Source organism: Balaenoptera ricei, chromosome 3 (assembly GCF_028023285.1).
Source record: "Balaenoptera ricei isolate mBalRic1 chromosome 3, mBalRic1.hap2, whole genome shotgun sequence".
NCBI lineage: Eukaryota > Metazoa > Chordata > Mammalia > Artiodactyla > Balaenopteridae > Balaenoptera > Balaenoptera ricei.
The window spans coordinates 89969866-89992571 of NC_082641.1; the positions used below are offsets into that span (position 1 = coordinate 89969866).

Sequence of the window (22706 nt, forward strand, 5' to 3'; positions counted from 1 at the left end):
ATCATCAAAAACACTACAAATAACAAATGTTGGTGAAGGTGTGGATTAAAGGTAACCCTAGTATACTCTTGGTGGGAATGTAAATTGGTGCAGTCACTGTGGAAAACAGTATGGAGGTTTCTCAACAAACTAAAAATGGAACTACCATATGATCCAGCAAATCCACTCCTGGGTATATATCCAAAGAAAACGAAAACACAAATTCCAAAAAATACATTCAAACCAATGTTCAGATCTGCATTGTTTACAGTAGCCAAGATGTGGAAGCAACCTAAGTGTCCATCAACAGATGAATGGATAAAGAAGATGTGTTTTAAAAATATATACAATAGAATATTACTCAGCCACAAAAAAGAATGAATTTCTGCCATTCCAACAATATGGTTGGACCTAGAGCATAGTATTCTTAGTGAAATAAGTCAGACAGTGAAAGACAAATACTGTATGTTATCACTTATATGTAGAATCTAAAAAATATAACAAACAAATGAATATAAGAAACAGAAACAGACTCACAGTTATAGAGAACAAATTAGTGGTTACCAGTGGGGAATGAGGAGGGTTGAGGGGCAAGATCAGGGTAGGGGATTAAGAGGTACAAACTACTATGCATAAAATAAATAAGCTACAAGGAAATATTGTACAACACAGGGAACATAGCCAATATTTTATAATAACTTGAAATGCAGTATAATCTGTAAAAATTAGAATCACTAAGTTGTTCACCTGAAACTAATATAATATTATAAATCAACTATACTTCAATTAAAAATATATATTGGGTAGTTCCCAGAAGTGTATAGAAGACTGGAGAAGTAAGCTTGGGGAAACGGCAGGGACAAATAGAGGTTGGGCATGCAGAATCATAGTCTAAGATATGCCATATAACCACGCTATCAGTACACTGCTGCCACCCCACTGAACGCTGGATGATACAGCCTGCACCAGTGCAGGCTTGGCAAATCTGCCTCTGAAAATTGGTTGCTGTTATTGCCAAAAGAATTCTTCCCTGACCATGCTTCTTTACATCACCAGCTCCTGAGTCAAAATTACTGGAGGGGGCATCTGATTACCAGAGCCTAAGTCATGTGCCAGTAGAGAGAAGGAAAGCAAGTATCTGGCATTTTCTGCTACTATAATGGGAAGCTCTGCCTTCCCTTAGGATTTGTATAGTAAGAAATTCCTCAAACAGCAAAGAAGTTTGGTTTCCAGGTAACCAAAAGAAGTAATAAATGGCCTCCTCAGAGCACATAGCCGATATTCAGAACCAATATTCGGCATAACTTTTAGAAATGTGAATGCTTAAATATGTTTAGAAAATAGATTCTTCTAATTATAGTAACAGCAAAATGCAGAGATAAATAGGCTGTGAGATCTACAACATTGTATCAAATGATTTCTGAAAGATAAAAAATCTGAAGATTTAAAAGAAAGAGTTGATTATCAATGGTTCAGCTTCTTACTCAATGCAGAAATCCTTCCCCAAGATCCATTTGAACCCTTGCAGTATTTAGGGAGCTCACTGAAATGGGGTTTCATTCCAACGGACTTGTTAGTAGTGTGATGTTAGAAATTTCCTCCTTATATAAGATGAACTTTTCTCTCTTATAACATCCACCCATGAATCCTAGATCTGATGACTCTAGTTATTCAGAATAGAGTGCAATACTTAAAAGTTTTATTTTAACTACTGGAGTCAGACCAATATTTGATTCCTGACTTTGTTTCTTACTAGCTCGGTGACCTCTCTAATTTTTATTTTCTTCATCTGAAAAATAAGGATTATAACAGCATCTACCCTAGAGAGTTATTATGAGGTATAAGGTAGTAATTTAGTGCTTAGATCAGTAACCAACACAGAGTGAGCATTCAACAAATATTAGTGATGATAATGATTGACTGACTGATGATGATGATGATAACAGCATTTCCGAAACTGAACGTCAGCTGCCATGAAAATGTAGAATGAAACTGAAGAAAGAACACTGAACTGTTGTGAGATTTCGGTTGCAATCCTGATTCTACCACTGACCAATTCTGTAGACTAAAAGAAGTTACCATATCATTCTTTCTGCAAAATGAAATATTTGGATTAAATTATCTTAATAAAGCCCCTTTCAGCTCTAAATTTCTGAGATTCTGTATACACATGTCATCTGTTTTTCATAGTGAACATTACCAGATCTCTCAACTGTACCTTGTATAACTTAACAGACTCTTCACAGCATTTGTCACGTTTCCTCAGCAATACTTGTCAGTACTCAAGCTATTATTTTATTAGTAGGCTTGTTTCTTCAGATAACTGAAATTCTTAGTTGTATTTTAAAAATTGAAAATAGAGCATAACCATATATATGTATATATATATATAATACAACAATATAAAGCTATGAACCATATGGCTTGCATTAACTCATGAAAAGAAAGTAATCTTACACAAACAAAATATGATCACCTGTGTCTTAAACACAGGTCTTATATTCCTAGAAATACATATGTATTCTGTAGATAGTCTGTATGTTTGATCACACTCCTCTATAAACTCTATGAAGACAAGATATGTGTCTTTTCTTTTCTCCGCTGTATCCTGGCATTTAGCAAAGTATATATGAATGTACACATACACACACACACACACACACACACACACACACAAACGATGAACTGAAAACTTGCAACATTTGGGCAACCCTAATTCTACCTCTAAGCAAAGACCGACATTTATCTCTTCAAGTGCTGACTTTGCTTTTGAGGAATGTTGTTATTAAGAATTTTGAATGGCACCTCAAAAAATATGGTGTATTTGTTTTGTTAAATTAATTTAATCCAGGCTTTTCAGCCATTACTAAGACTTTGAAAAGTCAATGCTGCCTGGAGTTTATATTGCCAAAAGTTTGGAAATGTTGACTTAGAGGTGGGAAGAAGTAGCCAGAAATTGCTTTTGTAGAATACCCCTTAATTTTGTTTTGAAGAAAGATTAAGTGTAGATGAGGACACTGAGAAAGAGAGATATTTTGGACTGCAGGGCCATCATTATGCAGATAATATTCAGCTTTATTCAGCCATACATCTTTTCCTCTAGCCCAGATGGTGAAATGACTCATCTATTCCACTGGCCAACAAAACAAGGGAGACAGAAGAGGAGCTGTTATAATCCAGATAAAAATGGATGATGTTTCAGAAGCAAGGGGAAAATATTTCTAGGCAATGATGATGGTACATTGATAGTACTTGTTAATACTTTACATTCCTTTTCAGATTCACAGCTTGAGTTTCATATTGCTTCCAGGATTCCTGAGGAGTAGTAGTTCTGGCCAGGAATTCTTTTTATCTTTGTCGTGGATGTAAGTTGCAAATATTTTTGAGCATCAAATTACTTACTTTAGCAATTTTTCTTTGTGAAGCCTAAACATCAACCTTCAAACGTGTGACTTTTAAAATTAGTTTCTTTGAAAATCATCTAACAATTTTGTGTGGAGCATATTCTAGTTAAGGATTTGGCTAGGATGAATGTACAAATTCCTTTACTGAATAACTGGGAAAAAATGGCTACTGGGTAGGAAGAACGATGAGGTAGATAATTAAGGGGCCTGAAAGACAAAAATTAATGGGATAGGATAAAGAAGGTTTTGTGTATGCTTGCTTCTATGATTGTCATTATGGAAGGTTATGCTGAGTCTCTGTGTAGGACTTTTTAGATATATCTTTACAGAAAATCATGAATCTTGCCTTCTTCCCCAAAGATCTGAAGAAATAATTGATTTCTAGGAAATCATACTTGTCTTTCACTAACTAGAAACTTTGCTTCTAATGCAAGAGAGAATGGAAATAACTAGGTAAGATTTGTTCTTAGCTATTAGTGGCATAACTGTATTTTGAATCTAACTTGCTATTCCGTTTGTTCCCAAAGCCATTGACCTTAGATTGCTTAACTACAGTGGCTATTAGTATTCCTCAATCCTAAAGCATTTGGTAGCTGTCTATGCCCTGTGACATTGGGTAAAATCTCTCACCAGCACACTCAGGGACAGTTCTACACAGCTGAGCCTACTTTCCTGTTGTTATACTGGAAGGGCTATTTACATGCTCTATGTTAGCCAAACTAAACTTATTGATAATATATATAATTTATTGTGATTCCACTACTGGCTACCAATGCTATTATTACTCAGAATACCTTTTCTTACTACAGGAGGCATCTCTTATTTTGCCTGCCTAACATACATTTCTCCTTCTTCTGGTAATAATATCTAGATTTTCCATTGAGGAAGAACTTCCTCTCATTGCATACAATTTTTGTGGGTCCATCAATCAAGGTGTTCATCCCAACTCTGGCTAAGGAGTAGATACATTACTTATGGAAAGCCAGTCAGAATCTATCTCTCCCTGGAATTTCAATCTTGAGCAGCATAAGAATAAACATAGTTGGAACTATTCATCAAGATAGTAGTGTCTATTAAAAAGATTGTCAAACATCTCCTACTTTCTAGCTATCCAGAGCTGCTCTGTTTCACATCCATTCCAACACAAAATTATTCAGCTTCTCTGTAATTCTATGAGCTAAACCTTTATCCATCTAATAAATTCTCTATCTGCTTAAGTTAGAGACAATTTCTATTGCTTGTAAACAAAGAATACTGATGGCCTCTGTGGTAGACAAAATAATGGCTCCCCAAAGATGTTCACAACCTAATCACCAGAACCTCTGAATATAGTATGCTACATGGCAAGGGGGAATTAGGGTTGCAGATGAAATTAAGATTGCTAATCAGCTGATTTTAAGATGAAGAGATTTTTCCAGGTGGCCCAATGTAATCACACAATATTAAATAGGGAAGAGGGAAGCATAAGAATCAGAAAGAGAGAGAAACATGTGACCCGCAATTGCTGGCTTTAAAGATGGAAAGGAGTCATAAGCCAATGAATGTGGGCAGCTTCTAAAAGCTGGAAAAGGTAAGGAAATGGATTCTTCCCTAGAGCCGTCAGAAACACACAGCCCTGCTGATATCTTCATTTTAGCCCAGTGAGACATATTTCAGATTTCTCACCGTCAAAACTGTAAGATATAAATCTGTGTTGTTTTAGGCCACTAATTCTGTGGCAATTTGTTACAGCAACAGTAGGAAACTAATACAGACTGATAAAATATGACTGTGTAAATCCCATATATCCTTCAAGGGAAATACCACTTTCTCCATGTAGGCTTTTATTTTTAATTATTTTTTAGTTGTGAAATATTTCAAACATTTATAAAAATCTAGAGAAATTTATCATGAATATACATGTATACCATACAGTTTTGCAATTATATTTATTGATATAATTATTTACTTCAGTATTTTTAAAAATAAATAAAATATAACAAAATCCCTTGAGTGCAGTTTTTTAAATCTCATTTCCCTCCCACCTTCCCTAGATATATGTCCTAACCTGAATGTATCATTCCTGTGCATACATTTTATAATTTTATTTATTTATATATAAACAATACATAGTTTTCTTTTTCATATTTTCACACTTATATAAACCTGTATAAATCATTCAACAACTTCTTTTCACTGAAAATTGTATTTTTGGCTTTTATACATGATGAAATATATAAATATAATTCATTAAATGTTGGTATCTAGTAGTACATAAGCTAAATAGAAGTAACAAACCCCCTCAAAGCAGAGTTGCTTAAAACTAGATAAAAGCATATTTCTTTCTCAACATAATAGTCCAAGGTTGGGCAGTACAAGGCTATTGTGCCATCTTCAACATGTGGTTTCCATCTGTGGGATGAAGATAGATATGCTCTAGCTCTTCCCATTTCCCAGACAAATAAAAAGGGAAAGGATAAGAGTAAGGTAGTTGCACTGTTTTTTGGTACAACTAGGAAGTGACATATCACTTCAGCTCACATCCCATTGCCTGAACTAATCACAAGTTCACACTCAGCTGCAAAGAAGCTGGAGAATGCGACCTCTAGCTAGGCAGTGAAATGCCCGGCTATAATTTGGAAGTTCTGTTACTGAAGAAAGGAGGAGAAACTTCAATACTCTCCTATCAGTAAAATAGACCCAGTAGAAAGAAAATCAGCAAGGACAGAGAGAACCTGAATCCTATCGACCAACTGAATCTAGTTAACATTTATAAAGTGTTCCATCCACAACAGCAGAAAACACATTCTTTTGAAGTGCACAAACACTTACCAAGATAGATCGTATTTTAGATCATAAAACAACCTTAACAACTGTAAAAGAATTGAAGTCATGCAAAATGCATTCTGACTATAATGGAATTAAACTAGAAATCAATAAAAGAAAAATGACAGAAAGATCTTTAAACACTTGGAATTTAAAATACAGTCCTAAATTCACTACTCAAAGGACAATTATCAAGGGGAATAAAAAATGTTGAACTAAATAAAAATGAAAATACAACTTAGCGAAATCTGTGGGATACTGCTAAAGCAGTGCTTAGAGGTAAATTTATAGTATTAAAATTCTTATACTGTAAGAAAAGAAGTTTCAAATAGATAAAGCTTCCACCTCAAGAAACTAGAAAAAGAACAAAATAATCCAATGCAAGCATTAAAAAATAATAAAGACCAGAAATTAATGAGACAAAGTATAAAAACAATAGAGAAAAATCAATTAAAAGCTGTTTCTTTGAAAAGATTAATAAAATTGATAAAACTCTAGCAAGTCTGACAAATGGAAATAGAAGACACCAACTACTAATACTAGGAATTCAAGAGAGGATATTTATAGACTCTGCAGAAATTAAAAGGATAATAAAGGAACACTAAAATAACCCCCAACACACGTAAATTCAATAATTTGATAAAATGGACAAATTCCTTAACACCAAAAGATAAAATATATAACAATTAGTCTTATAACTATCAAAGAAATTGAATTAGTAGTTTAAAACCTTTTAAAAGAGAAATCTCCATACCCAGGGTTTTACTGGCCAAAGTGGGAACAATTTGAGCAAGAAAATAAAGTAGTATGGATTACAGCCCAGAGTGGAAACTTAATATCAATGAGTCCATACTGATAGAAACAAATGATTAAATAAAGTAACAAATGGGAGAGAAGAGACAAATCTGTGCAGAAGAATTTCAAATAATTTATGTAGATACTCCAACCTCAAGGAAGGGAAGCGTAACACCCCACTCCTTAAGGGCAGTCTGTGCACAGTGACTTCCTTCTGAAGAGGACTGTATGGAAAGTGGGGAAAAAAGAGTAACTTTACAACAGAGAAACGTGACATATACCACCTCAGCCAGGTGATCAAGATCAACCTCAATATTCATAAATCATTTGCTGGTAGTACATACTCTCAATGAAATGTGATGAAAACAACACTTGACCTGTGAGGTCTTCCTCCCCCTAACCTATGACCCCAGTCTTATCATGAGGAAAACATAAGACAAATGCCACTAGTGGGACATCGTATGGAATATCTAACTAGTACTAAAACTGTTCTGAAACAATGTCTATTTTCAAAATAAAATAAGATAAAAAATAAAGGGGGAGAGGATCAAAAATCATTAGAAAAAATGGGGGAAAGAGAGAAACAGGCAATTCACAAAAAAAAGATACAAAAATTGCTGTTAAATATGTGAAAAGCTGTTCAATTTCACTTATATTAGAGAAATACAAATTAAAACATTTCTAATTTTGTCTTTGCAGAACATCTTTCCTCTTTTGGAGATAGCCTTTAACCTTTTGTTAAAAAGTGTTCTTCCACCCCACTCCATCCCAGTAGTTCTAGCTAACAGGGACAGTCATAACCACTTGATACATACCAAGCACTCCGCTAACGTCAGCTAGTAAATTGTTATTGGACTTGTGGCAAAACCCACATTTGAGAAGATTTCTGTTCATGGACAGCTTGAAATTGAAACATAGTCCCCTCCTAGGTTTGGGAGTTTGGAAAGAGGGTAACAGTGACCATAGTGGGCATAATGGAGGCAGCAATGTTGGCCGGGGAATTATACATATATCAGGATCCTCTATTAGGTCAGGCCCAGGATATACGATACACAGCTACACAGAGAGGTACTCCGAACCTGCTCCCCCTTTCTTACTTGCATGATCGAAACCTATCACAATGGCCACCACAGTGACAATTATGAGCTGGTATTAGTTTGATTTCCAGGTCAGACATCAGGAAAATCTATTTAGATTCTCTCTCTCTCTCTCTCTCTCTCTCACACACACACACACACACACACACACACACACACTGTTCACCATAAAACTAACAGTTATGCAGGGAGGAACATCTCACTTCAAGGGCTGCTTGAGCCACATACATCTATCTGTTCCAGGCTCTGAGAATAATGTTCATTTGTAGGTTTCAGTTGATTGGGCCACCTACACAGTGGTGGATGTTGAAATCCACCTTGTGATATCAGACATCCCCAATTCGTTTTTTTCTTAGCAAACTCTGGTTTACAGACCTTGATTTGGTTTCTAATATTGTAGCCATGGTGGCTTAGTTTAGGATCAAGTATAGAAATTCCCAGATAGATCAGCATTTGCAAGTGGGCTCAGGGAGAGGCCACTGATAATGGTCAATTTCTAGAAGTCCTGTGACACTGATTTAACATAAGCTGCCCAGGAGATTGCAGGAGATATCAGAATGTGAATTTACTAACTAAAAATGAAAAACAACTGTCATGGGAACTAGAAGACCCACAGTCAGAATGAAGAGCTTTTCCCTCTTTATAATCAAGTTTATATGATTAAAAGGTTATCTGAACATAAAAATTTTAGCAACAGGCAATAGATAAATCAAATGATTGTTACTATCAGGGCTGATGTGTCCAAATCTCCATGGACATAGTCTTGCCCTAGAGACAGTAATCAAAGTATGATGCCTAAGACTCCCTCTCATTAAGAACCCATTGAGATGGACACTGCCAATGTTATCCTTGATAACTCTCCTTTGTGTGTGCAGGGAAGGATCCCAAACTACACTCCATGACTCTCCTTTTCTGGATTTCCTGGGCTGACATGACAGGTATGGAGATAAACATCATCCAAACTTTATAGTTCTGAAGGGCTAGAAAGTTATCTCTTTTGCAGGATAATTTGCCCATCAAAGATATGGTAATTATGCTCATTTTACAGTTTGTCTCATAAAGCAATCCATTTCCTTCATTTCTAAGTTCTTGAGGGCCATCTCTATATATAGTTCTCTATACACACCAAATCTAGCTTCTGACAAGCACAGCACTTTCAATTTGTTTCCATATGGAGAAAAGCATGTAAGAAATTTGTTTCCATATGGAGAAAAACATGTAAGAAAAGCATGGATAATAGCCTTAGAAATTTATCTTTATATTATGAAATGCAATAGACAGGTGCAAAAATGTTGAGTTGCCAAGTTAAATTAATTATAAAAGATATATCCATAAAATAATCAAAGCAAAAATTTGTTCTTAGTCTAGACGGCATTCAATCCTTTTGGATCATTCATCATGTTTTCTGTAACTTAATTGATTTTTAATATTTGATGCATTTTTATCTTATTAACTGTATAATAGCAATCAGCATCAGATGAGGGTACATTTGTTTCCAGAATGAGTGATTAATGTCCTAAAACCCTTTTGTGAAGACCATAGCACATATCTGAGTGAGAGATCCAAGCATGTTAACAATACCAAAGGAACTATGTTATCAGCTAAAAATTGTTCAGATGCTGGCATCAGCACATTCTTCTTCTTTTCTTAAACTTTTCATGTATGAGATAGTGGTAAATCTCAACTATTTTTCAAAGAGGCAAAGTTTAAAATTATGAAATGTCATTAACTCATTTGCAATTTTATGTTTTGACCATTTGCCAGGTTAACTTCCTTTCTCACATGGCACTTATTTTAAAGCTCACAATACGTTAGTTGTATGAAATAGCTTGCCTGCTGGAAGGATTCTGGAAAGAAGACACCGTTCCATCTTGGTTTTGGTTCATACAGGCAAATATTCTGACTCTGGAGAGGAGACGAGGCTGAAGTCAAACTATGCTCTGGGTGTGGATAATAGAGCAATTGCTTCTGTATTTAAGCCAGTAACTCCTGCACAGTCACTCTACCCTGGAGCTGTTCTTCTGGATATTCATCGTGTTTTTGGCCCAGCATTTTTGAACAAATGCCCAAGTTTCACAGAATTTCTACTTTATGAGGTCTGCCTCACCAAGGTAGAATACTGAAAATCCAGTCTCTTTAGCAGTGAGGAAACAGGCATATGACCTATATGCCTCCATCAATCACTCTGTCATGCGAAACTTTGATTGGGAAGTCAACAACTCAAGGAAGGAAGCTCTGGGGGCCCTATTTGACTGGTGAGGATAACGACTAAGATGTATGGCTTTTGAGGGTGGCAGTGGTTGCACAGTTGAGTTCTGGACTGGCAGTGGCCTTACTACCATCAGCATTTGAGCTTTTGGCACCAGTGTAAACAAAGCACCCAGTGTTGGTGGTGTCAGTGGCAGCATCGTGGTAGTTTCTTTAGACCATTCTTATTGGAAGCCTGGCTGCCGGCATGGTTCTTTAGCCTTTACCATTCTGTAGCTTACAAAGTAGTCTTTTAATAAGCTCACTTTCTGTTTAATCCTCAGACTCAGAGTCTGTGGTTACAAGTAAGAACTCTGACTATAATGTAAAACTGGTAGATATAAACCTAGAAATTTCAGGGGCCCTGACAAGAAGATAAATTTGAAAATAAAGTTAGCATAGAAGAAAGGATGACTGAATGATCAAGAGTTAGAAACAGACTGAGATTTGATGAGTACCTGGATCCAGCCTTACCTGAAGCTAATATGAATAGCTATGTAAGCCAATAAATAAATTCCTTTTTTTTTCTTTTTGCACAAATCATTTTGGGTTGGATTATTTGTCATTGAAGTTGAACGCATTCTGATTAATACAGGTTCTTGATTAATATCTATCTATATCTATACTTATGGCAGGAGTGTCAAAGAATTTGTGGGTATTTTAAGACCACTATAGTGACACAGCTGGTCAGTGACAGAGTTGGGATTCAAACCTAGGAAGTGTGACTCTTACCTACTATGTCAAAAGGGATCTATTAATCAGAATATGATATACATATATATATGTATATGCCCCAAATTACAGATATTAAAATTTATATAGAGCAGTGATTTTTAATTTTTCTTTTTAGCAGCAGAACCCTTGAAAGAGATAAGTTTTTTTTTAAAAAGTAAAGCATATTTTTAAAAAAATTTCCTATTGATGAAGGTTGGATTGGGATGGGGTCGGGGTGGGGAGGCACTCTGTCCACTCAGCCACAGTCCAAACCCTGAAAACACCTCAGGAATCTCAGAGGAAGCTCTAGGTCTCTTCAAAGTGCCAGTTTGAAACTGTTTATACATGAAAATTCAGGGATTTATGAAGATGTTCAATATGCAGGGTTGGTGAGAAAAGCAAATTAAAAGGCAATATGTGCACCATGGTCCTATTTTTGTTAAAAAAAAAAGCAACCCCACCTATACATGAAAAAATTCAAAGGAAAACACATGATAATATTAATGGACTGGTGGGCTTGCAGGTGATTTTAATTTTAAAAAAATTTTTATCTGAATTTATTAAGATTATCTTTGTATGGAGAAAATCAAGGCTTTTTTGTTAAGTTCAACCTTTCTAAGATGACTTCCCCTATACTTAAACCCTGATGTCACTACTTTAATATGTTGACAACTTTTGATACTGAATCAAATTGATTTTTCAAAGTTATCAGTAAACTGAGAGACATAGTCAGTGATGTCTGGGAAATTATGCATGTAGCATATATTTAGCAGCATGCTGACACTTAGGAGTATTTCAATCCTGAACTGAACTTAGAATTCTTGGTTCTTCCCTTTTATTCTATTGAATAGAAACCCCAAAATGGCTTCAGAGCTTTTGAACTAGCCAAGGAATATTTGTCCCTTTCAAAAACATGGCATTTGAATAGACACTGTGGCTTTTAGATGCAAATAGATAATTTACTTGATACAGAGACCTCATCTCCTCTCACCTCCTCTCTCATCAATGCCCTTTGCAATCTCACTGAGATACATGTTCAGGCCTAGTCATTGGATCTGTTCTGGTTCAGTGGTGTACAAAATTAGCCTCTATGCAGATAACATCCTTCTACGTTTGCATGAAGAAGAGAAAATCATTATTGGTCCTTCATTATCACCACTAAAGATTTTGCCGTTCTGATTAAAAACTGTAATTTTTTAAGTCATTGAAACAGAGATTCAAACTCTGTTTTTTATTTTTTTAGTTTTTCCTTTGCAAAAAATTTAATCTTGTTCCATAAAACAGATTCTTTATAACTTACTGCTTTTATGAGACTGTTTATTTACCTTTCTACAATTTTGACCATTTAGGCATGCTAAAGTTATAAAGTATGCTTATTCAGACCTTAAGTTTTTAGGTATGGATGACCGAGGGCAATAATTTCAATGTCAAACTCTGTTTTGTTCTCCCCTCCAATACATGGCATCAGCGTTTGTGTATTTAAAGACAGCTGTAATGAGAAAAATCATGGCATGTTGGAGTTGTAAGGGGTCTTGGAGATCATATGAACTTGCTTTGCTGGTAAAGAAACATACACTGCAAAAGTTGTGACTTGTCAGAGTTACATAATACAGAGTAGGATGACCAGACTAGAATCCAGCTCTACTTACTTTGGGGCAGTTCTTGTGCAATCATGCTATACTACTTGTTATGAGAGAGCTTCCTAAAAATTCCCAAATGGGCTTGAGACCTCTGGTGTTTCTATGCGATGATTTTTTTTCTTATGGGAACATGGAATTATTAGCTCATGACCATTGTTTTTCAGCAAAGTATCCCAGGGTCACAGGGCCCTTTTCTGAAAAAGAGGCTGTATGTCTGGAGTGTGAGTATGTGGGTAATATCTGTGCAACTCCTGCAATGAATCTATAATTGAATTTCTCATTGAGGTCACAGTTTTACCTTGTGGAAAATAATAAAAAGGGTCAGAATATACTCTTCTTTATGTGGGGAGCCACCCCCCCCACCCGATGGAGACTTGGATTTAGAACTATGAAAAAACATTTTCTGTTATATACTCCCCAGTTGCCACCTAAGAGACCTCAGCTCTGGGGCTCAGGACAGCTCAGACAAGATTCTCACCATTAGACAAAGAACTAGGAGCAACTATTAATTGGGAATTCATAGGGAATGAAGGGAGTATGAAATGTTCTATCTGTGGATATCCTGTTAATTCTTTCTCATTGTAATAAAAAGAAATTTAACCCAAACAGGAGGTAGTTCCTGTAAGTTTAGGAGATTTCTACAACAACTCTATGATAGCATTCTACGATGTAAAGAAGCAATTTTATTTTATATGATTCTCTTAACAGTTCTGTGATGTTAGCACAGATGAGAACGATGCGGTCCAGAGAAATGGAACAACAGGACTCGGTTGAAGTTCTGACTCTGCACAGGGAACTGCTCCTCAAGCTCTTAGTCATTGTTGATGCAGCTATAGGAATCTTACAGACATGGAAACAGTCAGTTCAAAAAAACATAAAGATTAAACAACAGGAAGTATTCTGTTAAAGGCAAAAATCCCATGACCTACGTAGTCAAAATACTGTCCTCACAGAGGCAGAGAGGCTGAGAGTGGCTTCTTTTCATTCCGGCTTTTGGATATGAATTTGTAACTTTGAGAGACTATTCTATTCTCTCAGCTGAGAGAATGAGAAGTCTAAGAAAATGAAAATGTTTATTTTAAAAATTGTATCCGCAAAGGGGATACACACCACTCCATGTGTCATTGGGGTATTAACATTTGAAAGCAACTAGATTTTGACATGCCCTTATGGTTGATAGACTTAAAAAGCAGTACAACTAAAAATGAAGGTCTTCCACCCTGTGGTGAAGTATACTTTAAGGTTCTGCTGCAAAATCTTTTATAGCATCTGGAGAGAGGTTCACAGACTGTCAATCTGCAAAGCTGTCCAGACGAGCTTCCCACATATCAATCTGACCTAAAGCACAGTGCTATGCTGACAATTTCCAGCAGATTGAGACACTAGTTTACTAGTTAGAGGATTCGATAGTTTCACTTTTATTCACTCAAATTACTCACAGATCCGGTTCTTATAGGTTTAGTTTAATTTCATTCAGGTTGTATAATTTGCACGGCTGATTTAGCAAAATAATTACTTTTTTTCTGGTAAAAAATCCTTTTATAATATTCATTCTTTCATTCAATATTCACAGCAAATATTTATTAAGTTAGACTTGCAAATTTTGTCCCTCTTTTATCTATATGTCTTTCTAGATATGTATACTCTTCCCTCCATCTAGAAATAACCTTACCCTTTTTCTTTTCTACCTAACTCCTCCTTATCCTGCAGACTAATCTCTTCTGAAAAGACTTTCTTAGTCCACAAATTACTTTGATGCCAGTACCTTTATTTACTCCCTGATGGGAATAGATGATCTTCACTGGGGAAGAACATATCATGTGAAAAAAGAAGAACTGGTTTGTAAATGGACATACAAAGGAAGCCGTGCCTGCAAGGGAGAAGGAAAAGGAACAGCTAGAGAGATACAAGAAAAACCAGGAGAGAAGCCAAGGAACCACTGTTTCCAGACATAGAGCATAGTGAGCCTTGTTCACTGCTGCAGAGAAAACAAGTAAGCTAAGAAGTGAAAACAATCATTGGTTTATATTTGTATCTCCTTCAATGCACATAGAGTACACTGGAATGATTCATAAAACAGTGGTTACCTACAGAGGAGAGCAGGCTCTGGGCAGATGAGGAATATGGATGGAAGGTTAACTTTTACATTTTGCATACCTTCTAAAGTTATTGAGTTTTGAATTATGTTAATGTAATACATATTCAGTAAATTAAATTAACATTAATTAGACTAATTGTAACTCATTAATGTTCATATCAAATTAGCAAAATACACAAACTTCTAAAACTTTTATATGAAATTAAAATTGAGTTTAATGGGTCAAATGATCTAATCAACACTTGCATGAAATTTGTACAATAAATTCTTGTGAAAATAATTTTTTCCTTTGTTTATTATACTGAATTGGAAAACAGAGGATGTTTTCCAATTGTACAAGGCATTTTCTTGATTTCACAAAGCTTCTGGAATCCTTTTATTTTAAAGTAAATGAAGTGCACCTGAAGTACAAGATTTATGTATACCTAATGAGGTATCAAATTTTTATGTTCATCACGGAGTTTATATAAGAATGAAGAATGTTAAAAACACAACTTTCCTTTGGGAAAATGAAATAATGAAAATGATAGAATTATTCTATTTTCCAAGGAATACTTGTCAAAGTATTTGTGTCCAAAATATCCCATCAGATAGGCTAAGGATTTTTTTTCTTGTTTTATATGTGGTATATTCTAACATTATGGGTTCTTAGCGCTGCCTATATGGACACTTTTTTAATGCACTGGTTACATATTATAATTTCTGTGTATTCAAGCTTTCAAAATGTTTCTATGCCATTTGCTGCAGTCACTTTCTCTTTCTGTATCAAACCCCCTGTGTGGGGTCTTGGGATGACATCTAACCTGTCAGACCCTCCTTTCTGGGCTTATTTGTAGCTAAACAAGAGATTGTTTTTCACTGATTTTAGCTGAGCCGCCCAAAATAAATTCCAATTTATTTTTATTTTTTAATTAAAATCTAGAGTTAGGAAATTCCCTGAAGTTTAGTAAAAATGATAGTACCTATTCTTTTTAAGAAGTATGTAAAATACTTGCTTATATACCAACTTTTCTAAAACTTCCAAAAGAATTTTCCAAGAAGTTAACAGTTTTTAACTTTTTAAAAATAAGACTTCCTTCCAATGGTTAAATTCCACACTTTGACCTAAGAGAAATCCTTAGGTTGTATATTGTATTATATAGTCCCAAAGGGTGATAAAGGGACATACTCCAACCTTAGAGTAGTCTTTTGAAGTCTAGTAGGCGTATATGAGTCCTTAATGGGAAAAAATGTCAAAAGCCCAACATTTGATTCATTCTCCATTTTAAGCACAATTATAACATTATAATCTAAATTTTATTAGTCAGAAAATAAACTGATTTCCATAATTTTTCTTTTTAAGATAAAGTCCCAATCAAATAATTTTTCCACTATTTATATTGAAAATTTGTTTTTCTGATTAGGACACTTAGGACAGGCTAGGTTATCTTGCAGTAGTAAACGAATCCTGAAATCTCTATGGCTCAACACAACAAAGGTTTATTTCCTGTTCATAAACTGCTAATGCAAGAATGATACTGTCCACCATGTAGTGACTCAGGGATTCAGGCAGCTCCCATCTTGTGGGTTTGCCATCTCAACAGGTGGCCATCATTGCTGTGGTAGAAGCACCTTCCACTCCACTTTCAGGCCGGTGGCCAGAATTAGCCACCTGGCCACAACCAACCATAAGGAAAGTTGTAAACTGCTATTTTTCCTTGTGTTCAGGAAGAGAAAATGAAATAGACTAGGTGAACACAAAGCAATGCCTTTGCCACAGTTTTAAGTGTAAACCCTTTGAAAGTACTTTTTCTAGTACCAAATATTCTTGGAGAAGGAGAACCTCTATGACTGAAACCAAATTAGAGCTGTTATTCATCTCTGATTCCTTCTGTTTATGATGGAAATGTTTCAACCATCCATGTACTCACATACAAGTGACCATCCAGTAATGGGATTTGTGAACATCCCTGGTGTGTTATTGCTTTCAAGATTTAATGTCATAATTTGTTTTATTTTAATTGGATATTGCAAATAAGGAGGGACTGCAGATGTAAGAATATATCAGTTTTTAGTATTGCCAAGCAGAGAGAGAGTCTCCCGCCGTGACTTTTGTGTAGCTTTTAAAAATATTACCATCAAAAAGGTTTGCATGCCTCTGATAATAAAACTTAAAAGTTTTACTGCATTAAGCATTTGATGGAGTTGAGAACCTACATTAACAAAAATGAAATTATATCTAATAAAAATACTCTATAAACATCACAGAGATAAATGAGGTATTTTCATAACTTAAAATTCTCTCTCATCTGGGAGCATTTTTAACCTAAAATAAGAATCCAAATTTCCCCAAATTTTATAGTTTCAGGCTATTTTGAATTTCACCAGAGTGAATTTTTTTAAAACAAAAGTTTCTCTTCCAAACTTTAAAGTGCAGTGAGAGAAGGCTGAGAAATTTGCTGTTGGTTTGCTTTATTAATGTGAAGACATCCTGGGTACAAAAGAGAATCAATGGCCATATATCTAACATACCTATACTTTTCCTTGCTTCACAGGGCACTTGGAACAGACCATATAGCTGTCATTTGAGGTCTGTGGGTTGACCTACTGGGTACAACATAAGGGTTATATACAGTAGCTGGCCTGGCAGGTCTGAGCATTGGTACAATATTTATGAGTTTCAGCGTGGCTCCTGGACCCTTTATAGTCTCAAATAAGTAACAGGTAAAACCCTGAAAAGTAACTTTACTGTTGGAAGTGAGGCAAACTTACTTTAGCCAAAATAATAAATAAATAAATAGATAAACAGAGAAGCAAGAAAATTAAGCTTTAAAAAATTTCCACAAAAGAGATTTCTTATCTCACATTGCTATTAACAACACTGATGGCAAAATCTAACTTGAGAAACAAGGGGAAAAGCACATTTTGAGCTTTGAGCTCCCACTGACTCAGAAATAGCCAAAAGATAAAGATTTTTGTTTGTTAATTCCTGCCAGCAGCCTTAGTTACCAGGTCATAACTGTGGACAGGGGAACTAAAAGCAATTTTTATAGGGAAGAGGAAAAGAACTCAGAGAAAGTAGCTTCTTCTGTAAGCTATTCCTCCTAGTCTCAAAACATGGACAGAAGACACATTTTTGCAATGTACTAAAATATAAGCCACAGAAATCATTAAACCCAATGGTCAGAGGAGCCAAGAGAGAGCCAGCCATGGAACACTGTGTGGCCAGCACCATTCAGGGGACCAAATTGGGTTAAGCCTTCCCATGGCCAGCATAGCCATTGGAATCAAGATGGGCAGTATGATAAGAGAAATTTGGGAGACATCTGGAGGGGTCCTTAAACTTAAGGCTCAAAGAACTAGTCATGGGCCTTCTAGCTGGTGGTCCAAGGTTGTGGTCCCTTTGAAGATCAGGCACCTATAGGAAATGTTCTAGTGGTTTATTTTTTTTAATTTGTATATGTAATTATACGCATGTAACTCCCAGGTAAAATGAGATTACTAGTTAACAAGACTGTACCTATAGTAGACATATTCATTATTTTCATAAACAAATCCTAGGGAACATTTGGGATATATACATAACCATATACCTAAGCTGGCAGTTCAGTAAACATTTTTATTATTTACCTGTCTTTTCCAAAATTATGAATTAAATAACTCTTTGAGATATTATAAAAACTGTAACACCTCCTTGGCCCAGATACAGCCATTTGATAATCTAGGGTCCTGATAATATTCCATAATCAGGGGTTGTTCCATAATTGACACCCTTAGAGAGATAGGTCCCTCAGTGGCTTCTGAGCAGGGGTCAGGGCTGGCTTTGACATCTGCAGAGTGTTGCACCTGCAAAGAATGGCTTTGGCTGATCAATAATGTGGTGAGTAGGGTAATTGTCACTAGACAGGACCTTTTGGAAGGAATGTACTCATCCATTCACCCTTCCTTTCACCCATTCAAGAGTATCTAGTGAATGCCTACGTTGCACAGGCTTGGGTATAAGTAAGACCTAATCCTTGCCTTCAGATGGTTACAACTTAGAAGGACGATAAGTGACCAATGTAAAGCAAATGGGGCAAGTAATTTGAAGGAATGAACAAAGCTAGCATTCAGTTGTTGAGAAAATCAGATAAGTTATGAGAACTCAAGCAAGCAAGGATGGTGAGGTGGAAAGGGTTTTGTAACCAAGCAGACCTCTCAAGAAAGGGCTCTGAGGACTTATCTGCAACAACTCCTTCAGTGAACTTTGTCACCCCAGCAGAACTGGCCACTCCCAACTTTATCCTCTGTTGTACCAGGAGCAACTTTCAGTACAGATAGCTTTAATTTGGTTGCTATATTTTGTTTATTTTTTCCCCTCAAAACTCTGTCTTATTCATCTTTGAATCACCATCACCTAGTGTAGTATGTTTAGGATTTAGATTGCAGATTATTTCATCTGATCCAGTGGTTGATATTGGACTAGGGGTTGTCTGGACTTTGAGGGTGTTATCAGCTATGAAAGCAGCTGAAATAATTAGGTTGTCTCCACACAGATTAATGATAACTAGGATACATTTTTTCTACTTCACAGTACTTTGCACAATGCTCTCAAGGATATAGTATTTGCTCAATAAATACACAGTTACTTGCTATTTAGACAAGCTAAGCCAAGTACTAGTGCTTGCTTTACTTGTCAGCTGATGGTTGCTCTTCAAAGTGGATGTAAAGGAAGTGAAAAAAGAGTAACAGGAAACATACCCTTGGCTCTTAAGTATATAGAAAAAATGATCAGTCATTTTCATAATAAAAGAAATGTAAATTAAAACCATATTGAGATATCATTTTTCACCTAATCATTGGCAAACACTGGGAAACTTAAATAACACTATTTTTAAGAACATGCAAGTGTAAAACTAGTACAAATTAGAAAAGTAGTTTCTGGAAGGCAATTTGACAATATCTTTCAGAATTACAAATGTATATACCCTTTTACTCAGGAATTCCACTTCTAAGGATATTGGCATCAATATTCTCATATGGGGAAAATGATGAGCCAGAAAATTATTCAGTACATCAGTGTCTGCAAGAACAAAATATTGGAAACAACCTAAATACGTAGTCAGTAGGTGTCTGGTTCAATAAATAATGGCACAAGGTATAGTGAAATAGTATGCAGCCATAAACAGAATGGGGATGCCTTCTGTTTTTGTATTGGTGGAATAATCAGTAAGATATGCTAAGGGGAGATAAGAAAGGTACAGAACAATGTTGTAATTATGCTATTCTTTTTTTTTAAGAGCTGTTTTTTTAAATTAATTAATTGATTAATTTTATTTTTGGCTGCATTGGGTCTTCATTGCTGTACGTGGGCTTTCTCTAGTTGCAGCGAGCGGGGGCTACTCTTTGTTGTGGTACGTGGACTTCTCATTGCAGTGGCTTCTCTTGCTGCGGAGCACGGGCTCTAGGCATGCAGGCTTCAGTAGTTGTGGTTCGTGGGCTCTACAGTGCAGGCTCAGTAGTTGTGGTGCACGGGCTTAGTTGCTCTGCGGCATGTGGAATCTTCCTGGACCAGGGCTGGAACCCGTGTCCCCTGCATTGGCAGGTGGATTCTTAACCACTGCGCCACCAGGGAAGTCCTGAATTATGCTATTCTTCACGTAAAATAAGGGGAAAAAGAATGTATGTTTATGCTTGTATATGCAGAAGATATCTTTGGAAGATGACAGAAGAAACTAGTAACATTGATTGCTCTTGAGGAGGGCTGAGAGGCAGGAATGGCAAGGAGAGTTTTCCCTGTGTGTCCTTTTACATTTTTGAAATGTAGAACCTTATTACTACATGGCCTATAAAAAAATAAATGACAATAAACACACTAAATTGGATGCTGTCCTGGCAGGGAGCTGCCGTTGCCATGGTCACCTGCTGCAGCTGTTACATTGGTGTGGTCACCTACAGTGACATCTGCTGGTACTTCCCAACATCTCTTTTAGGTCAGTGTTTTTAAAACTGCTAGTTTGAAAGTGGGCCATGAAATCACTTTAGTGGGTTCAACTAGCATTCAAAAAAAGAAGGAAAGAAATAGAATGTAGAATGAAATAGAACAGAAAATTTCAGGGTTCGTAACCAGTAGTGAAAGTAAGTCCTATCGTGTAAATTTTGTTTGGTTTATTTGTATATGTGCTCTGATATAACATATCTTTCTTACTCTGCTCAAAAATGTTATAAAGCCACCATCCTAGGTGGTGACCTTTTTCCAGCCAATCTAGACTTCCACAGTTCTCCCTGAGCAACCAATATATTTATAGGGAAGTCCTGAAGGTCCCATGCTGGTTGGGCCAGGATTTTCAGACCATGTATGTGGGGTTCCCAGCTTCGCAGGCTGGTCCCTCTGCTTATGTCTCCATTACTACTGTACACAGTGTCTATTCATGCAGGCTCCAGGCTGTGTGTCTCCTCACATGAAAGCACATCCATTCTCTTTAGGAGAGTACATCCCACCACATGGAATACTGTGCTGTCAACAAGGATGTTTGGGGTCTAGATGGGGTAACTGGGACTAAGAGCCAATGTGGAGTCCTTCATGGATCCTGAGATTATGACCCTGTAGCAACCTCCCTTCTCAGATCGACCCCAATGCCTTGGATCATCCAGCTGCGCTCAGCAATGCCCTTCTCTCCATCTCTGCTTACTCCAGTCTAGCTTCCTTCAAGATCCTGCCCAGTACTACTTCCTCCATGGAACGTCCCTAATTCCCTCAGTCTAAGGTGATTTCTCATGTAGCTTCATGCTCTCTTGATGGCAAATGAAAGAAACTCAGTGCAAACTGGTCTTAAGCAAAGAGGGGGAATTAGCTTAACTAATTGAGAAGTTCAAGAATAGGTTAGATGCACAGGCTAAAAAGGTACCATCAGGACTCAGTCTCTCTCAGTCTCTCCCTCTCTCTCTTTCTTTCTCTCTTCCTCTTTCTCGCTCTTCCTTTCCCCTGTCTACTCCTCCCCCATCCCCTTGCTTTCCTCTGTGTTGGCTTAATTCTTGAATAGACCCTTCTTTCATGGTGGCAAAATGTCTTCTAGGAGCTCAATGATTATATCCAACAAGCTGAATTCCAATAGGAAGAGAAGTCCATTTTTTTTCATGACCCTACCAAGAGTTCCATGGATGTGTCTTACTGGCCTAACTTGAGCCATGTGCCCAACACTGAGTCAATCGTTGCAGCTATGAGATTAGAATCCACTGATTGGCCAATCTCAGATTACTACTCACCCCTGGAGACCAGCCAGCCCAGGTGTGGAGAACAGCTCCATAGAGTTTGGAAAAGGGATGGTTCCTCAAATATATATTAGACGTGCTGTCACCTGAAGGAGAGCAATGACAAAACAGGCAAAAACAATAAATGTCTTTGTCAAATTGTAAGCTGTACAGTGAAAATGCCAACAACCTAAGTATGTTTTCTGTGTTAATACCTTACCTATGCGAGAATGAATCATTTAAGATAAAAATGTCAGGGAAGTGAGATTAACATTTCAATTCTTATTGAATTGAATAAGTTATCTCATTCAATTTTTTTTCATATTTCAGGCTTCTCCATGATGTGTTTTCCCTTAGGATTCTGTTTAGATCTCCCACTAACTAATCCTTATGAAGAACTGAATAATTCATCAGTTTATAAAATCTATACCAATTATAAAAATACTGAATTCATTGTTTTTTTGCCCCATTATTTTTGGTCAAATATTTTATTCACAATAGAAATTTAAATTTACAAAAGAAGACCAAAGCACACTTTGAAGAGCACATATGTCGCTTCTGCTTTTGCTCATTCTTTCTCAGGAAACAGAAAATATTTCTAAAGGGAAACATCTTAACACATCCGGTGTGATTTTCTAGTTATCTAGTTTAAGCCAAAAAAAGGTGGTATCATCTGTTTTTCTTTTATAGGTTTTGAAACATGAGTCTCTGAAAGCTA

General features: G+C 36.3%; 1 protein-coding gene across 1 annotated transcript in view; it reads right to left on the reverse strand.

Moving 5' to 3' along the window:
- PJA2 (praja ring finger ubiquitin ligase 2) overlaps positions 1-22706 on the reverse strand; it is a 365369-nt gene that overhangs the window by 102937 nt on the left and 239726 nt on the right. The window contains exon 3 of the mRNA XM_059916871.1: positions 22004-22095. The gene's annotated coding sequence lies outside the window, so the exon portion shown is untranslated. The remainder of the gene's footprint in view (positions 1-22003; positions 22096-22706) is intronic.